The following is a 16,531-nucleotide window of genomic DNA, read 5'->3' on the forward strand; positions in this document are numbered from 1 at the left end:
ACCCTGCGGGGGCCTCCTCTCCCCACATTGGCTGCTGCTGATGAAATTTTTAAATAAAGCAAAAAATAAAAGCAAATAAATAGATAAATGGAGACTCCCCTGAGTTTGATCCAGAAGCTTGTGGCCAGGTAATTACAAACTGGATTAATTAGACCTGCCCTTGAGTGGAGGGGGCAGGACCCCAGCTCTGCTTCGGTTTCCCTGTGTGAGCCGGACATGGGTGCGGAAGAGGGTCACTTCTGGGTGGATGGCACTTAGACGCTCTCCCAGTCAGCCCTGCGCAGTGGAGGCAAGGGTCCCACCACCCTCACTGAGGATGGGGGGGGGTGGCCCCAGGCCTTCAGGTGCCCCCTCCCCCAGCTTGGGAAGCCACAGGTCACCTGGCCTGGCCCTCAACACCATCAGCTTGACCAAGAAACCCCCCTAGAACAGTGTCTGAGTCGGGCCTAGTCCCTGAGGACATGTATGCTGGCTGGTACCTGAGAGACCTGGACGGCCAGGGCCTGGGGACAGAGGCCGAATCAAAGGGGGTAGGTTTGGGAGAGACTGTGTGGTGCCCTGTTGCTGAACGGTTCTGGGCGTCTCAGGGACAGAGATCTGGGGCTTGTTCACGGGAGCGGGGGTGGCAGTAGAGAGCCACAGGGACAGGCAGGGGTGTGGTCATCCCCAGGCCCCCAGAGCCCCCAGCCATCCTGAGCTCACACAGATCCTTACCCACACACAAGGCCCCATGCTGGCTTCCCGGTCTGCCAGGCGTGGAGTGACCCTGGCCTCCCAGCCACCCCAGCTGTCACCTCCCGCACCCCTCCTTCCCAGTCTGGAGAGCCATTCCAGCTGCCACCCCTGCAGCTGCAGCTTTGATCCCAGCTCCAGCTCCACCGGACGGAAGAGGGCTCCTCCCGCCACCTCCTTGCCTGCTGCCCCATTAACTTCCATGCCACACCCCTTTCTCACAAGGACGAGCACCCGTGGGTGGGGTGCTGAGGGGCCCAGCAGCAGCTCTGCTGAGCATCCCAGACCCAAGGCATCTGGGAACCCAGCAGGAGCCACTGCTTATCACCAGTCAGCATCCCTTCTTCGTCACCTCGAGGTGGCATCCAGCCTCTAGTGACCCTAAGGGGCCCCTCGGCTGGCCAGTGGCCCTGGGGGCCCACCCAGCACACGGTGCCCCTGACCTGCCCACAACCACCTGCCCCTCCCGCTGGGGTCTCCCTTCCTGCTGACCTAGGGTCCCCTTGTCTGACCACAAGCCCCCTGTGCTGTGTGCCAGGGGCCGCAGCCTCACCCTCTCTGGGCCCCAGACCCCAGACTTCCAAGTGCTGAAAGCACAGACCTCTCAGCCCTGTCCGGAGGTATGCCCCCCCACACACACATACACAATGCCTTGGCAGTGGGGGGGAATGTGTCCCCAGCCAGCTGGCATTATCCCTGGTTGGGCGGGCCAGCCTTCCCTGTGGGGTGCAGCCCATGAGGAGCCGTGGCCGCCCCGCCCCCAGGATCCATGTATTGACAGCCCGTTGGCTGTGCCGGCGGCTCCACAGGCCTGATTACTCCCTGGCGATGCCGGGCCCACATCCCCTCGGGCTGCAACTTATTGGGTGCTGGTCGATGCCGGGAGCCAAGTCTGTAGCTGCAGGGGGCTGGCTCCCTACCAGAGCAGCCACGGGCACTCCCTTGGCATGGGAGGCTGGGGTATGGGCTGGGGACCCCCGGCTCCTCCAGAACTGGGGTCTTGCCAGTGCCACTGGGGTGTCCTGGCTCCCCTTTCTGGGGCTGCAGGTTGGGGCGGGGTACTGTCTCTGGGCCCCAGGGTGTCTCCCTGACCTGAGCCAGCTGTGTCTGTCCTCTGTCCAACTTGCTTGGCGGGAAGCCAAGCCGTCTGTCTGTCTGTGGGCTTCTGTCCACGTGTGTAAAAACTCTTGTGGGCTCAAGACTAGCAAGCAAGGTCTGAGTGAGCCATGGGGCCCCGGGTTCGATCCTTAGTGCTGTGTATGCTGAGTGATGCCTCCCTCTCTGTCTCTTTCTCTCTCTCCCTCTCCCTGTCTCTCTTGTGTTTGTCTCTCTCTCTCTCCTCTTATTAATAAACCTTTTTTTTTTTTTTAACCAGAGCACTGTTCAACTCTGGCTTATGGTGGTGCAGGGGATTGAACCTGGGACTTTGGAGCCTCAGACATGAGAGTCTGCTTGCATAACCATTATGCTTTCTACCCTCTGCAATAAACCCTATTGTAAGAGCATGGGTGAAGGGCTAGGATTTGGGGGAGAGGCACCCCACAGTCAGTTTTCTGTTCCCTCAGGAATCACCCCCAAGACCAGGAGATAGTTCACAGGGGCGGGGGATTGCTCGCCCAGGGGTTCGAGCCCTGGCACCCTGTGGGAGGCATTCTATGTCTCTGAATGGACGAGCCAGTCTGGGAGCTGTGAGACCATGTGCTCCACAAAAAGCAAAATAGACCCACAAATCACCCCCCAAACACAGCAGCATGAGACAACACAGCTGTCGGCTCCTGGCTCCTGCAAGCAGGGGGGCTGGGGGCTGCAGGCGGGGGGAGGGCTGGTGGAGCTGAGAGCTTGGGGGCTGTGGGGTGGGGGCCTGCAGGTGGGGGCTGGGCTCTGCTCCCATGGGTGAGCTGCTTGGTTTTCCTTGGGACCATTGCCCTCAGGTGAGGGACCCTCCAGAATGGGGACCTCAGCATCCCATGGCCTCCCACAGCCCCTCACTGGCCACTCTCACGGGACACAGGCTCCAGTCACCACAGGAGGTACTGGGGAAGGCGTGACATTGTCATGGCAACAGGAGAGCCAGGTTCTACCCCACAGCCCCTGAGGACCCCAGCCATGCCCGGCTGGGGGCCAAGCCTAGGGACCTCACGTCCCCCACCCCAGGCCCAGAGACCCCAGCACAACAACACTGAGTCCAGCGGCCCCCTCCCAAGGGTCCCAGAGTGTCCTGAGGCCAGAGGGATCCCACAGAGTGCAGACTTGGGGATGAGGTTGCCCCCCAGGCTGGGTGCTCCAGGGCTGTGAGAGATGGGGCAGGGCACTGAAGAAAGGTGGTCTGGGGGCTGGTGGGGTCCTGCCGTGAACCCCAGAGGTGGAGGTGAGCAAAGTGTGACTGGGTGCACTGGGCTCCTGCTGTGGAGGGGGCAGAGCCGACCCCTCGCAGGTGAGACCTGATTAATTCAGGCTGCCCAGTAGGTGACAGCTGACACAGGTGGGGGGGGGGAAGCAGGAGACCTCAGACAGCCCCCACACCTGGCCGGTTAAATTTAATCAGTTTTCAGCCAGATCAGTCGATATCAATTTGGCTCCTCCCATAATGGCCACAGGACCGCCCGGCCACCATTGTCCCTGGAGCCTTAGTGCCCAGTGTCCCCAAGTCTGGAGGGGGTTTCTGGGTCCCTGTCTCCTCAGTGCCCAGTGTCCCCAAGTCCCCTAGGCTGGTGCTCCCGGGGCCCATGCCCCCCAGACTATGACCAAGGGGAGGCTGGGCTGGGACAGTCCAGCTCAGGCAGAGCCCCTAGTCCCCCTGCACCCTGAGCAGCAGGTGTGGGAGCAGTGTCTGAAGGACGGGGGACACTGGGGACAAGGCCCCGGGATCATCCACCTGCACCCCACAGGATCTTACTGCTGTGTCATGCCCCCCCAGATTGTCTTCATTATGGGGGGGAGGGAGAGAGAGAAGGAGAGAGAGAAGGAGAGAGAGAGAGGCTAAGATGTACTGAATGGTGTTTTTCACCTGTCCTACTCACCTGCCCTGGCCCTTTGCCCCCTGCCCCCTACCCCTTGCCCCCTACCATGTTCTGGACCCTGCATCCTGGGGACCCCTCCCTGCCTGCCCCCTGCCCAACACCACCCCCACCCCCTGCTCTGCTCTGGGCCCTACATCCCCTGCCCCTTGTTCCCCTGCCTCTCTGCCCTTCCCCCATGCCCCCTGCCCTGGGCCCTGTGTCTGGGGCTCTCCTGTCCCTTGTTTCCCTGTCCCCCTATACCCTCTTCCCCCCTGCCCCCTTCCCCTCTGTCCCTGCCCTGGGCCCTGTATCCTGGGGGGCCCCCAACCCCCCCCCCCGTCCCATCTGCAGTGTCTTCTCAGGAAGAGCCGCCCAGCTATTTACATGGACTCATTTAAGTTGGTTAATTTTTAATACTGTTGAAATTTCCATGTGAATAATTCAGGTAAATTATTTATTCAGCTCAGGATAAAGGCTCCCAGAATCAGCAGTCGACAGTGTTGCCTTGGGGGCGGCTGTGCAGGAACGCTGCCCACCCCTCCACCCGACCCCACCCCTGCCATGGTCAGTGGCCTCCAGAATCTTGCCACCACCTGAGAGGTCACCCCAACTTCTGCCGGTGGGTCAGCTGTCACCCTGAAGGACACAGTGACTCCTGGGACCACACCTGGAAGGGGGGATGCCACCTGGGAGGGACCAGTCAGGGGCAGAGCGGGGATGCGACAGGGAGGAGATAGGACAGGGTGGGAATGGGGCAGTAAGGGTCCTCACAGGGTCTCAGGGGCCAGCCTGCAGCCTCAGTGCTGGGAGCCCTGCCCTGTGGGTGATGCTGTGGTCAGAACATACCTGACTGACTTCCCATGTGTTTGACCCCGGGTTTGACCCCACTCATCTGGGAGTGAGTGGCCCCCATTTTGGGCAGCTGGACCGTGGGCTCTCTGTGGAGACCTGGGGGCACCCGGTTCATGCTCAGCTCATGACCTGGGTGCCCTGTCTGAAACAGGTGCTCACCCCAGCTCACCTGGGAAGGTGACTACTGAGCATTTGTCCCCCTTCACCCGCTCCTGGGCTCTGTCTCTCTAGCTCTCTCTGAGGTATGTTCTCCACAAAGCTGTGTAGTGGGGGGACAGTGGGTCTGCCTCTGGGTGCCCCAGGCTGGCACAGGAGGGTGGAGGGCAAGGAGGGGCCTCCAAAGCTTCAACTGCCCCCTTCCTGCTGCACTCCAAAGTGGGGGAGCCCACTTTTCCCGAGAAGACAGAGCCCACACATACTGTGGAGCTCAAGCCCCCGGGGTCCCAGCCTCCGGAACAGCCATGGCCAGGCATTCCCCTGGGTCCTGGGGGCTGAGGAGGGGAGAGGTCCAACTGGAATGTTCTGGTAGCTGAGGCGGGGAGCCGGCTCCCCGACATCCCCCCTGGCCCGCGATTCTCCTCGGTCATAAATGCTGGGCCGAGGTGGGTCCCTCTGAGGGCGGGTGGGGGCAGGTTCCCACCGCCCAGATCACTTTCCAAGATGGCCCGGCGGGGCTATAAATCACCGGGAGGTGGCTCTGTCCTGCAGGGTCAGCGCTCAGGACCCCTGCCACACACACCCCCCATGGACAGTCCTTAGATGTCATGCCTTTGGGTACCCTCACCCAGCCAGGATCAGCATGGGGTGCTAAGGGAAGCTGTCTGGGGGGCGCTCCTAGAAGCACCCAGCCCTGTCCCCTCGTCCCTAGGGCCCAGGAACACGGCTCTGAGGCAGTGCTCGAACCCACACCCAGGCCTCCTGACACCCTACTCTCCATTCAGAGAACCCCGTGGGAGGGGGTGCGAGGGGGGTGGGTGGGAGCAGCCGAGCCAGGAGCTAGGACAGTGTCTGGGGACAGCTGATGGGGCCACATCCCCCACCCCTGGGGGCTCAGCAACCTGGCATGTGCCATCATGAGGGACGAGGCTGCTGGAATGAGAAAGAGAGGGAGAGGGAGAGGGAGAGGGAGAGGGAGAGAGGTGGGGAGGGCGCCGGGTAGTGGCCCAGTGGGTTAAGCACACATGGCACAAAGCTCAAGGGCCGGCATAAGGAATCTTATGCAGGGGGGTCACTTCACAAGCAGTGAAGCAGGTCTGCAGGTGTCTTTCTCTCCTTCTCTCTGTCTTCCCCTCCTCTCCCTATTTCTCTCTGTCCTATTGAACAACAATGACAGCAGTAACAATAATAATAACTACAGCACCGATGAACCACAAGTGCAACAAAAGGAAAAAAATAGCCTCCAGGAGCAGTGGATTCGTAGTGCAGGCACTGAGCCCCAGCGATAACCCTGGAGGCAAAAGGTGTAGGGGGGGCGCGGGGGGCGGGGAGAGCAGAGACAGAGGCCAGGGATCAAACCTGGGACCTAGGAGCCTCAGCCCCACCCACCATCACACCACTCACCCTACACCACCATCACATTGCCTGGAGCCGGCCCTGGGTTCCAGGAGTAGAGCAAGCAGAAGCGAGACCCCAGCTGGAGTGAGGGTGGGGTGCAGATGGAGAGAGGCAGTGGGGACCCCTCCCCCAGCCGGCATCAGCCCGGAGGCTGTGATGACAGCAGCAGCTGGGGCCTGGCTGACATGGGGCTGGCACCCCCCCACCCCATCCCCACCTCCTGGGGGCTCCGTGTTCTCAGCGGTGGGGGGCGCCCCCTGCTGGCCTGCAGCTCTGCTCACAGTGGGGATGGGGAGGCCTGGGGTTGCTCCCTCTGAGCTGAGGTGAGGCATGAGGGTGAGGAGTGAGGGTGGGAGGTGGGGGCGGGGCAGGAGCATCCCCCCAGTCTGCAAGCTGTCTGCCAGGGCAGAATGGGAGAGACAGGGCCCACAGCGCTCCACCTCACAGAGACAGTGCTGGGCAGCAGGGGAGGGGCCACAGCAGTTTAAGTCCTAGTATCACCTGGTTCTTTCTCACCAAGAAGTAGAACAATTCTTTTTCTTTTTTTCCAAATAATAAATATTTTATTTATTCATTAATGAGAAAAATAGGAGGAGAGAGAGAGAAAGAACCAGACCTAACTCTGGTACATGTGCTGCCAGGGATTGAACTCAGGACCTCATGCTTGAGTATCCAGTGCTACTTCCCGGACTACAATCAATTCATTTTATAAAAACATTTCATTTATTCCCTTTTGTTGCCCTTGTTGTTTTATTGTTGTAATTATTATTGTTGTTCTTGATGTCGTTGTGTTGGATAGGACAGAGAGAAATGGAGAGAGGAAGGGAAGACAGAGAGGGGGAGAGAAAGACAGACACCTGCAGACCTGCTTCACCGCCTATGAAGCGACTCCCTTGCAAGTGGGAAGCCAGGGGCTCAAACCGGGATCCCTATGCCAGTCCTTGCGCTTTGCTCCATGTGCGCTTAACCCACTGCGCTACCACCCGACTCCCTCAATTCTTTTTCTTAATTATCTTTATTTATTGGATAGAGACAGAGAGAAATTAAGAGGAGGGGGAGATGAAGAGGGAGAGAGACAGAGAGACACCAGCAGACCTGCTTCACCACTCGTGAAGCTTTCCCCCTGCAGGTGGGCACTGGGGGGTTGAACTTTGAAAAATGAATCAAATCAAAAAATAAAACAGCAGGAATGTGGGTCCTTGCTGGTGGTCTCTGGTGAGAGGCCGGTCAGGTGGTTTGGGCTGAGGATGAGGCCGAGAGGGGTGGCCTCTCACCCCTCACCCTGGAGCACTTGGAGGGCGTGGATGGACTCGGTGTTACAGTGAGAAGAGATGCAGGGCCCAGATGGAGCAGCTCAGCTGATAGATGGCATACCTTCCCACCTGCAGGGCCCAGCTGGAGCCCCAGGACAGTCCTGTGCAGTGAGCAGTGCTGTGGCATCTCTGTCTCTGTCTCCAGGGGAGAGAGAGGCTCCTGGGGGGCACTGACTGCAGGCTGGACCCCGTCATGACTGCTCCCCCCCCCACCCCCTGGTGCTGTGCAGGATGGTGAGACACAGAACGGATGGGGCTCAGGACTATTGTCCCCACCTCCTCCTGGGCACCCCCCCAGCTTCCCACTGGTACTGAGGGGTGGCATTGCCAACACAGCCCTTCCTGTTACACATGGTCCCTGGGGCCCTGAGGGAGGGGAGAGGGGCTGAGGGGAAAGGGCAGGGGAGGGGAGGGGAGGGCAAGGGAGGGTAGAGGGGTGGCGAAGGTAGGGGAGGGCAGGGGAGGGGAGGGCAGGGGAGGGGAGAGCAGAGGGGAGGGCAGAGAGAAGGGGAAGGCAGAGGGGAGAGGAAAGCAGGGGAGAAAGGGCAGGGGAGGTAGGGGAGGGGAGGGCAGGGGAAGGGAAAGAAGTTTCCAGGTACAGAGCCCTGTCCTGGTGTGCTCCCCCTCTCTCCAGAGCCCCCTCCCTGCGGAACCCAGGGCAGCTGGGGGAACAGTGGGTGGCAGGGGAGAGGGGGAGGGCCCAGCTACCCCTCCCCTTGGTCCAGGATGGATCCCCAGCCGGGACCCTGGCTGGACGTGGCTCCCCTCCCACCCTGTCTGGTCTGGCAGTCCCTCCCCCACCTTTGTCTGCCGCTCCTGCCTGCCTCACCCACCCGTTCTGCCGCAGCTCCCAGGCTGCTCCGTCAGCCTCTCCATCCTGATTATCTGGAGACGCCAATTTCAAAGAGACATCTTAATAGTGATGTCAAGGAATTAATTAGATGTGTTAATGAGCTAAAAGCAGCCCAAATTAAATTAATGCAGCAATAAGCGCAGACAGCAGAATTAGCTCCAATTTCTCTAAATGATTCTGAACTGTACACAACACCTCAGCTCGCAGGGCCCCTGAGCCAGGCAGGCGCGCAGGCAGTCAGCCGCTTAATCACGGCCGGCGGGTGGGTGGGGAGCACGGGCCGGGAGCACGGGCCGGGAGCACCGGGCACAGCACCCAGCACAGCACCGAGCACAGGGTGGGAACCACTGAATATGAAGCACCGAGCACAGGGCAGGGAGCCAGGTGCACTGAGCATGAGGCAGGGAGCATCAAGCATGGAGCATGAGATAGGGAGCAGGGAGCACCAAGCACGGGGCAGGGGACTAGCGCGCCAGGGGCTCCCGCAGCAGCAAAGGCAGGCGCAGGGTCCCTGCAGCCCTACTCGAGGAGGAGCCTGGCGGGAGGAGGGGCCGGCAGGGCTGTTTATTGCATCAGAATCCGAGTTGCAACTAAAAGCTAATTGTCCAGCCTGTGATTTCCCAGTGGAGGGAGGGGCGGGGGAGGGAGAGCTAATAGGCTCCGGGAGGCTCAGGTATCTGATTAGCTGTAATTGCAGGGGGGAGGGGAGGAGAGAAGATGGGAGGGGAGGGGCTTGCAGGGCGGGGTGGGTCTGGTGCAGCTTAGCAGGTGGGCAGGGTGATCTGTGTGTGAGGAGTGAGCAGAGGTCACCTGGAGGCCACTGCATGTGGAGCCAGGGTGGGTCAGGGTGGGGCCCCAGAGCACCTGCCCCCTCCCAGGGCCCTACCCCTCAGGTATGTGGGTAGCATCTCTGCTCCTATTTAGGGATTTATGTGTTTGTTTACTTATTTATTTGACAGGACAGAGAGAAATTGAAAGGGGGGGAAAGAGAGAGCAGCCTGGGTGGTGGCACACCTGGTTAAGCACACACATTACAGTGCACAAGGACCCAGGTTCAAACCCCAGTCCCCACCTGCAGGGACAAAGCTTCAAGAGTGGTGGCGCAGGGCTGCTCTCCCTCTCTATTTCCCCCCTCCCCTCCTGATTTCTGGCTGTTGCTATCCAGTAAATAAAGAAATAAAGATAATAAAAAAAACCATACTCTTAAAAAGAGAGAGGAAGAGGGAGAGACACCTGCAGGCCTGCCCCACCGCTTGTGAAGCTTCCCCCCTGCAGGTGGGCACCAGGAGCTCAAACCCGGGTCCTTGTGAAGCTTCCCCTTGCAGGTGGGCACCAGGAGCTCAAACCCGGGTCCTCCTGCATGGGAACAGGTGCGCCCATTTGTTTTAAACGCCCTCCACCTGCAGCTGGGGCGGGTCTCCCAGGCACCCCGAGGTGCCCTACAGTGGGCAAGGGGCTGAGGAAGGTGAGAGCTGCCCCCCCATGTCCCCAAGCCCAGTCAGGGGGGAAGGCCCAGCCCATCCTGGGAGGCAGGGGTGCCCGGATGCTCTGGGGATTCGCGGGGCCCCTCTAGAACCAGTCCTGATTTTGTTTTGTTTCTCCACAGGGGTGTTTTGCAGTGGGATAATTCCACCATCCTGGTCGTTCCTCTTCTTTGCTTTCAATGTCAGAGACAGAGACAGAGAGGAGACAGCACAGCAGGTCCCCCACTGCTCATGAAACTTCCCATGTACACAGTGCTCCCATGGAGAGGCCGGAGTTCGAACCAAGGTTCTGGTATGTAGTAATGTATGTGCTGTGTCTGGTGAGCCATGTCCCAGCCCCAAACCAGTCTTTGGTGGCTTTTTGTTTTGTTTTTAAGTCTGATGCTCCCCATTCTCAGTTTTGTGTAAAATTTTATTTATCTCCCCAATAACAACCTTGGTCCATACTCCCAGCGGGGGAGAAGTGATAAGATGAAGATAAGAGAACTCTGCACTCCAGCTCCATCAGCACCTAGAGAGAGAAGGAAAAGGAGAGGGACATGGGAGCCGGGTGGGCGGTAGTGCAGCGGGTTAAGCGCAGCTGGGGCAAAATGCAAGGACCAGCATAAGGATCCCAGTTCGATTCCCCTGCTCCCCACCTGCAGGGGAGTCGATTCACAGGTGGTGAAGCAGGTCTGCAGGTGTCTATCTTTCTCTCCTCTTCTCTGTCTTCCCCTCCTCTCTCCATTTCTCTCTGTCTCCTATCCAACAATAACAACAACAATAACTACAACAACAATAAAATGACAAGGGCAACAAAAAGGGAATAAAAATAAATAAACAAATATTTTTTAAAAAGGAGAGGAACATATGGAGGTAGCGACGATGTCATGAGTGGCTTGGGGGGAAAGAGACGATTGAATCAGAAAAAGAAGGGGCAACTATTATAAATGTGGACAGATAGTTGTAGAAAAGATGCTTGACCCATGTCTACAACCTTAGGGGAACTGTGGTGGATTGCAATGGGGAGACTGAAGATTCACAACTCTGGTGGTGGGAATGGTGTGGAGTTAAATCCCTGTTGACATGTAATTCTGTAATACAGAAATAAAAAAAATTATAAAAAAAAACAACAGAAAGGGAATTTTTTATTTATTTGATAGAACAGAGAGAAATTGAGAGGGAAAGCAGATCAAGAGGGAGAGACAGAGACGCCTGCAGCCCTGCTTCACTATTTGTGAAGCTTCCCCTGCAGGTGGGGACCAGGGGCTTGAACCTGGGTCCTTGCTCACTGTAATGTGAGTGTTCAGCCAGGTGCACCACCACCAGCCCCTAGTGCACACCATTCTTTAGAATTTCTGAAGTCAGCACTTTTTTTTTTTAAAGACAGAGGCGGGGGGGTGTGACTGGTTGCACACCTGTTACAGTGAGCAAGGGCCCGAGTTCAACTCCCGGTCCCCACCTGCAGGGGGGAAGCCTCACAAGTGTTTAAGCAGGGCTGCAGCTCCACTCTCAATTCCTTTCCATCCTATCAAATAAAATAGAATAAAATAAAATAAAATAAAATGAAAAAAGGGAAAGGCTGGGATTGGTAGATTTGTCAAGCAGGCACCAAGCCCCAGTGATAAGCCTGGTTGCAGAGAGAGAAAGAGAAAGAGAGAGGGGAGAGAGGGAGAGAAGGAAGGGGGAGAGACCTCAGCACTTAGCCCCCCCCCCCCCCCAGTGCAGTGTGGTCATCCAGAAGCTGGGCCTAGGGCATGGCAGCTCAGTCCAGATGTTGACCCAGTGGGGCAGCTGCACCTTCTCTCCCTGAGTTACTGCCCACTCCCACCCCCCTTGGCATGCTGGGCTTTGGAGGGGAATGGGGGATCCAGGACCGGCAGAACCCCCCGCCCCCACCTCTTCAGGGCCCAGAGAAGCCAGGCAGCTTGTGCTTGGGTCACCTGAGTGTGTTGTCACCGCTCAGCTCAGCTTCCCACAGGAAGGAGGATTGTTTTGCTGAGAGGGGGGCCTCTGGGGAGCGTCTCACTACATGAGTCGGGGTCCCAGGGGCCCTGGGGGCGGGACAGGGCGGGGTGGGGTACAGGTGACACAGCAGGTACTCGGCTCTTCCAGCAGTGGCATGGTGCCCACACGGCCCAGCCCGGCCGCTGCCTCCCCTACCCCCTCCCTATGGGCGCACGTGGTGGCCTTGGGGACACTCGGGCCGCAGCCCACGCCAATTAAGAGAATGTTCTCCTTTGTTTTAATTTGTCTCTGGGGCCGTGGAGGAGTCTCGGTGATGGTGGTGGTGGTAGTGGTGCTTTGGCTCCAGTAGCCTTTACAGAAAGTGGGAGTGATGGAACCCGGGGGGCCAGTGCCCCCTCTCACTCCTCACCTACCTGGCAGCCTGGCCCCTCCCTGGGGCTGAAGCTGGGGAGGGACTGAGCCTTGGAATATGTCTGCTGTGGATCCCCATGACCATCCCCCATGTGTGACCCAGCACCTCTGGAGCTGTGGGCAGAAAGCCCCAATGTGAGAGAGGAAGAAAGAGAGAGAGATTAGCTAACACAGCTCACCCCATGGAGCCTAAGGGCCTGGGAGCTGGGTCTGAGGGGCACAGATGTGGGCAGGGCCTGTGTAGAGGTCCCAACCTGCCAACCCCAGGCCTGGACCATTGGGCTCTGGCAGGGGGCCATGGTCTGTGTTGCTGTTGTGTGTGGGGGTGCACCCCCTTCTGGACACCCTCTGGGTGAGCAGCCCCCAGTCTCGGCATCCCCGTCTGAATGGCAAGGGGCTCTGGGACATGGGGGTCCCTGACCTGCACCCTGCTTCTGGGGTTGAGCCCTCACGGGGTGGCACAGGGAAGGGAGGTGCCCTGGGACAGACTGGCTGCCACACTTGTGGACACCAGAGCAAAGGCCAGGCAGAGACAGGCTACCAGGTGCCACCACCCACCCAGACTTAACTGGGCTACCTCCAGACACCCCACCTCCCTGCAGGGAGGCTGGCTGCCTGCACCCACCTCTCCAGGCCAGGCCCCTTTGAGGACAGAGGACAGCTGGGTGACAGCCACCCCACAACCACATGTGAGCTGCACACCAGGGTGCATGGCTGCGGGCGGCCACATAGAAACTCCCAGGAAGCCCTGGAGTCAGCGAGCCCCCAAGATACAGAGCACCCCACAAAGGCAGGGAAACCCCAGAAACAGGGACCTTGTGTCTCTGTGAGACTGACAGAGTGGTCACACCACCCACCCGCCTGCCCCCTCAGCTCTGTCCCTGCCCCTAGACGCAGACAGCCTGTCTTCTCCCCACAGTAACGAGCTGTCACACACCACTAGTTGTGGATCTTAATATCGTCTGTTTGTGTCGGGGTCCGGGAATATAATCACTGCAGGGAGGCTTTTCCTGTTGGGGAGGGTACAGCCCTGACCTGGGAGTCTGCATGCAGGTGGGTGGGGGACTCCCTGGGGTGGCTCCGGCTCCTCCAGCCTTGGGATGGATGGGTGGCCCCAGCCTGATGTTCCCCGGCCCTGGCTCAGGCTGCCTAGGGCAGGACATGCAAGGGTGGAGCCAGAGTGACTGGGAGCTACTGGTGGCCACCGGCCCTGCCCTGCGCAAAAGGCTGCACCCTGCACCCTGCACCCTACGCCCAACAGCCCGGGACCTCGCTGCTGGAAAACCTGCATCGCCACCTGCCGGCTTCGAGGGAAACAGCAAGGGCGCCCGCCGAGACCCCGCCCCTCCTGGCCCGCCCGGCCCCGCCCACCTAGACCCCCGCTCCTCCAGTGCCACGCCCACCGAAACTCCGCCCACCAGGCAAAGCCCACCGAGGCCCCGCCTCTTCGGCCCCGCCCTGCCCCCCAGACTGGACTTTGGGGTCCCACTGCAGAGGGCACCCGGATATGTACACCATTCGAAGATCCCGCCCAGGGCACCAGAAGGCTGCGGGTAGCCATCATGGACAGGGACCCCAGGAGGATGCCCACTTTCTCACCTGGGCAGGTGCCCATGCCTGGGGACTGGGGGTAGGCGGCTGGCAGGTCAGGATCCCCTTGAGTGGGGTGGGCTTGAAGCACAGCAGCCTGATGGGGACCCCAGAGTCACCACCCCCACCAGCCCCTGCCATGTCTGTCTCCAAGGGTACCTGGGGAGACAGGTGGATGGTGGGGGGCTACCCCGGAGGGTGGGGTGGAGGGTAGGTGGTGGCTATCTGCTGTGCTGGGTCTGCAGGCCAGGGTCCCTCTCCCGCTCTGTGTGCCCCCCACCCGGGAACCCTCTGCTGTCTGTGCCATGCACCTGAGTCCCCTGCCCAGCCAGGGACAGACCCCCAGGGAGATGGGTGCCGGCCCAGCTCACGATGCCCCCCACCCTGGGGCCTACAGCAGCCCCTCTGACAGACAGGGAAACCGAGGCTCCGACGGGCTGGGGATGACCTAGCTGGAAACAAGCTTCCCGCTGCAAGGCCCCCTAGCCCCCCGAGTCCACCTAGCACTGCCCAGCAGGTGTGCATCCCACCTGGTGGGTGGGACTCCCCTACACCTGGTGATGGGAGTTGGGGCTGAGCCAAGGACTCTGGAATCTGTGTCCCCACCCCTTGACCCCAGGGGACCTCGGCAGAACCTCGGCAGAACCTCGGCCCCCCCACCCACCAGGAGCAATCACCTTTCTGAGTCGGCCCAAGATATTAATTAAGATAAATCTCCCTCCATTTTGAGATTCTCTTATCGTGTAATTTATCAAAATTATGTTAATTATTTCTGTAGGGCAGCAACATTATTACCTCTTTTGTGTCTGATTTGTATTAATATTCATAATTTAATAATTCAGCATCCGGCCATCTGGCCGGGGTGCGGGCTCCCCCCAGCAGCCCTCATCCCTGTTAGGCCACCCGCCACTGCCACCCCCCCCAGGCTCCATCCCCACGCCATCCGCCGCCCCCCCTTGCCCCATGCAGGTACGGCCCCCCAGCCTGCCTGGCAGGTGAGCCAGGCTGAATCGACATTTTCCACACTTTGTGAGTTTTCCACTGTAATTTGACATAATTAATGCCTACATTACTGCTGATAATTTAGCTAGTTAATTAAACTCGGAGGAGATAATTAGGGAGAGGCTACTGCTTGGATTGCTAATTGTTTTTGTCATTATTTCAGGGGCCGACAGCTGCTGGCTGAGTCATCCTGTTTTGTCAGCTGATGGGTCATGTGACACAGGGCTCCCCCGGAGACCTCCACTTCCAGGGGAGGGAGGCTGCTGCCAGCTACCCCCTGTGACTGCCAAGCGTTGATGGGTTCCCCCCCCCACGACAGCCCTCTGGTGGCCACTGCCCCCTCTACCTGGGCTGTGGCTTTGGGTCACAGGGAGGTCAGCAGAGGACCCGCCCTCCAACCTTCCTCACCTCCCCCTCCCCCCGTGGGGCAGAAGTTGGCAGGACACAGAGATCTGCTGTGAGGAGCCAGGATGGGCACCCACCCAGCTGGGCCCAGCAGACCCTGTTTCCCGAGAAGATGTATCCAGCCAGAGGGTGGGGGTGCTGTGCCCACAAGGTGTGGGGTGAGGGCACCAGGAACCCAGGCCCGGAAGGTCCCGGTATTGGTACAGTCAGACACAGCGGCTGTCTGGAAACCGTGACGTTCTAGCCACTGCCGGCCACGCTGCATGCAGAGCTGATGAGGTGGCTTCCTTCTTGCTTTACTCATTTATTTTATCTATTATTGTTATATTTTAATTATTGCCTCCAGGGTTATCGTTGGGGCTCGGTGCCCTGGCACTATGAATCCACTGCTCCTGGCAGCCTATTTATTTATTTATTCCCTTTTGTTGCCCTTGCTTTATTGTTGTAGTTATTATTGTTGTTGTTATTGATGTCCTTGTTGTTGGACAGGAGAGAAATGGAGAGAGGAGGGGAAGACAGAGAGGGGGAGAGAAAGACAGACACCTGCAGACATGCTTCACCACCTGTGAAGCGACTTCCCTGCAGGTGGGGAGCCAGGGGCTCGAACCGGGATCCTTACACGGGATCCTTGCGCTTTGCACCACCTGCGCTTAACCCAATGCACTACCGCCTGACACCCTTTTTTTTCTTTCTATTTTATTTGTTTTAATTGGATAGGGCACAGAGAAATTGAGAGGGGAGGGGGAGACACAGAGAAGGGGAGAAAGATACCAGCAGACCTGCTTCACTGCTTGTAAATCGGACCCCGTGCAGGTGGGGAGCAGGAGGCTCGAACCCGGGTGCTTGCACTTGGTGATATGAGTGCTTAACTGGGTGTACCACCTCCCAGTCCCCTTGCTTTAGTCTTTAGATGGAGATGGAGAGACAGTGAAAGACACTAGCACTAAAGCTCCCTCAACATGATGGGAACTGGGCTCCAACCTGGGTCTTGGACATACAGATGCACAGACACACACGGCAGCTACTCTGTAACGTCAGGGGCCATGGCCTCATCCCTGACACGCAGGGTGCCTCCACGCATTGGACCAGGGCTTCTGAGGGGGCCACCCCTCACCCCTCCCTGTGTATGAGGGCAGCACCCAGACGTGGGTCTGCAGTCCCAGAGCCCCAGCCAGAGGGGACGCTGAAGTAGGCCTGGATGTGGGGGCCCTGCACCTCCGCCCTGACCTGGGGTTGGGGGATCCCATTTGCTATGCTGTGGGCTCCCTACACCACCACCCCCAGCCTGTACCCCAGGGCTGGCGTACAGGGAGGGGTGGGGGCATAGTGCTGGGCCCTGTGTGCACCCTTCTCACCCAGGGGGCTGGGTCCTCTGGGTCACGAGAGCCT

Source organism: Erinaceus europaeus, chromosome 15 (assembly GCF_950295315.1).
Source record: "Erinaceus europaeus chromosome 15, mEriEur2.1, whole genome shotgun sequence".
Taxonomy (NCBI): domain Eukaryota; kingdom Metazoa; phylum Chordata; class Mammalia; order Eulipotyphla; family Erinaceidae; genus Erinaceus; species Erinaceus europaeus.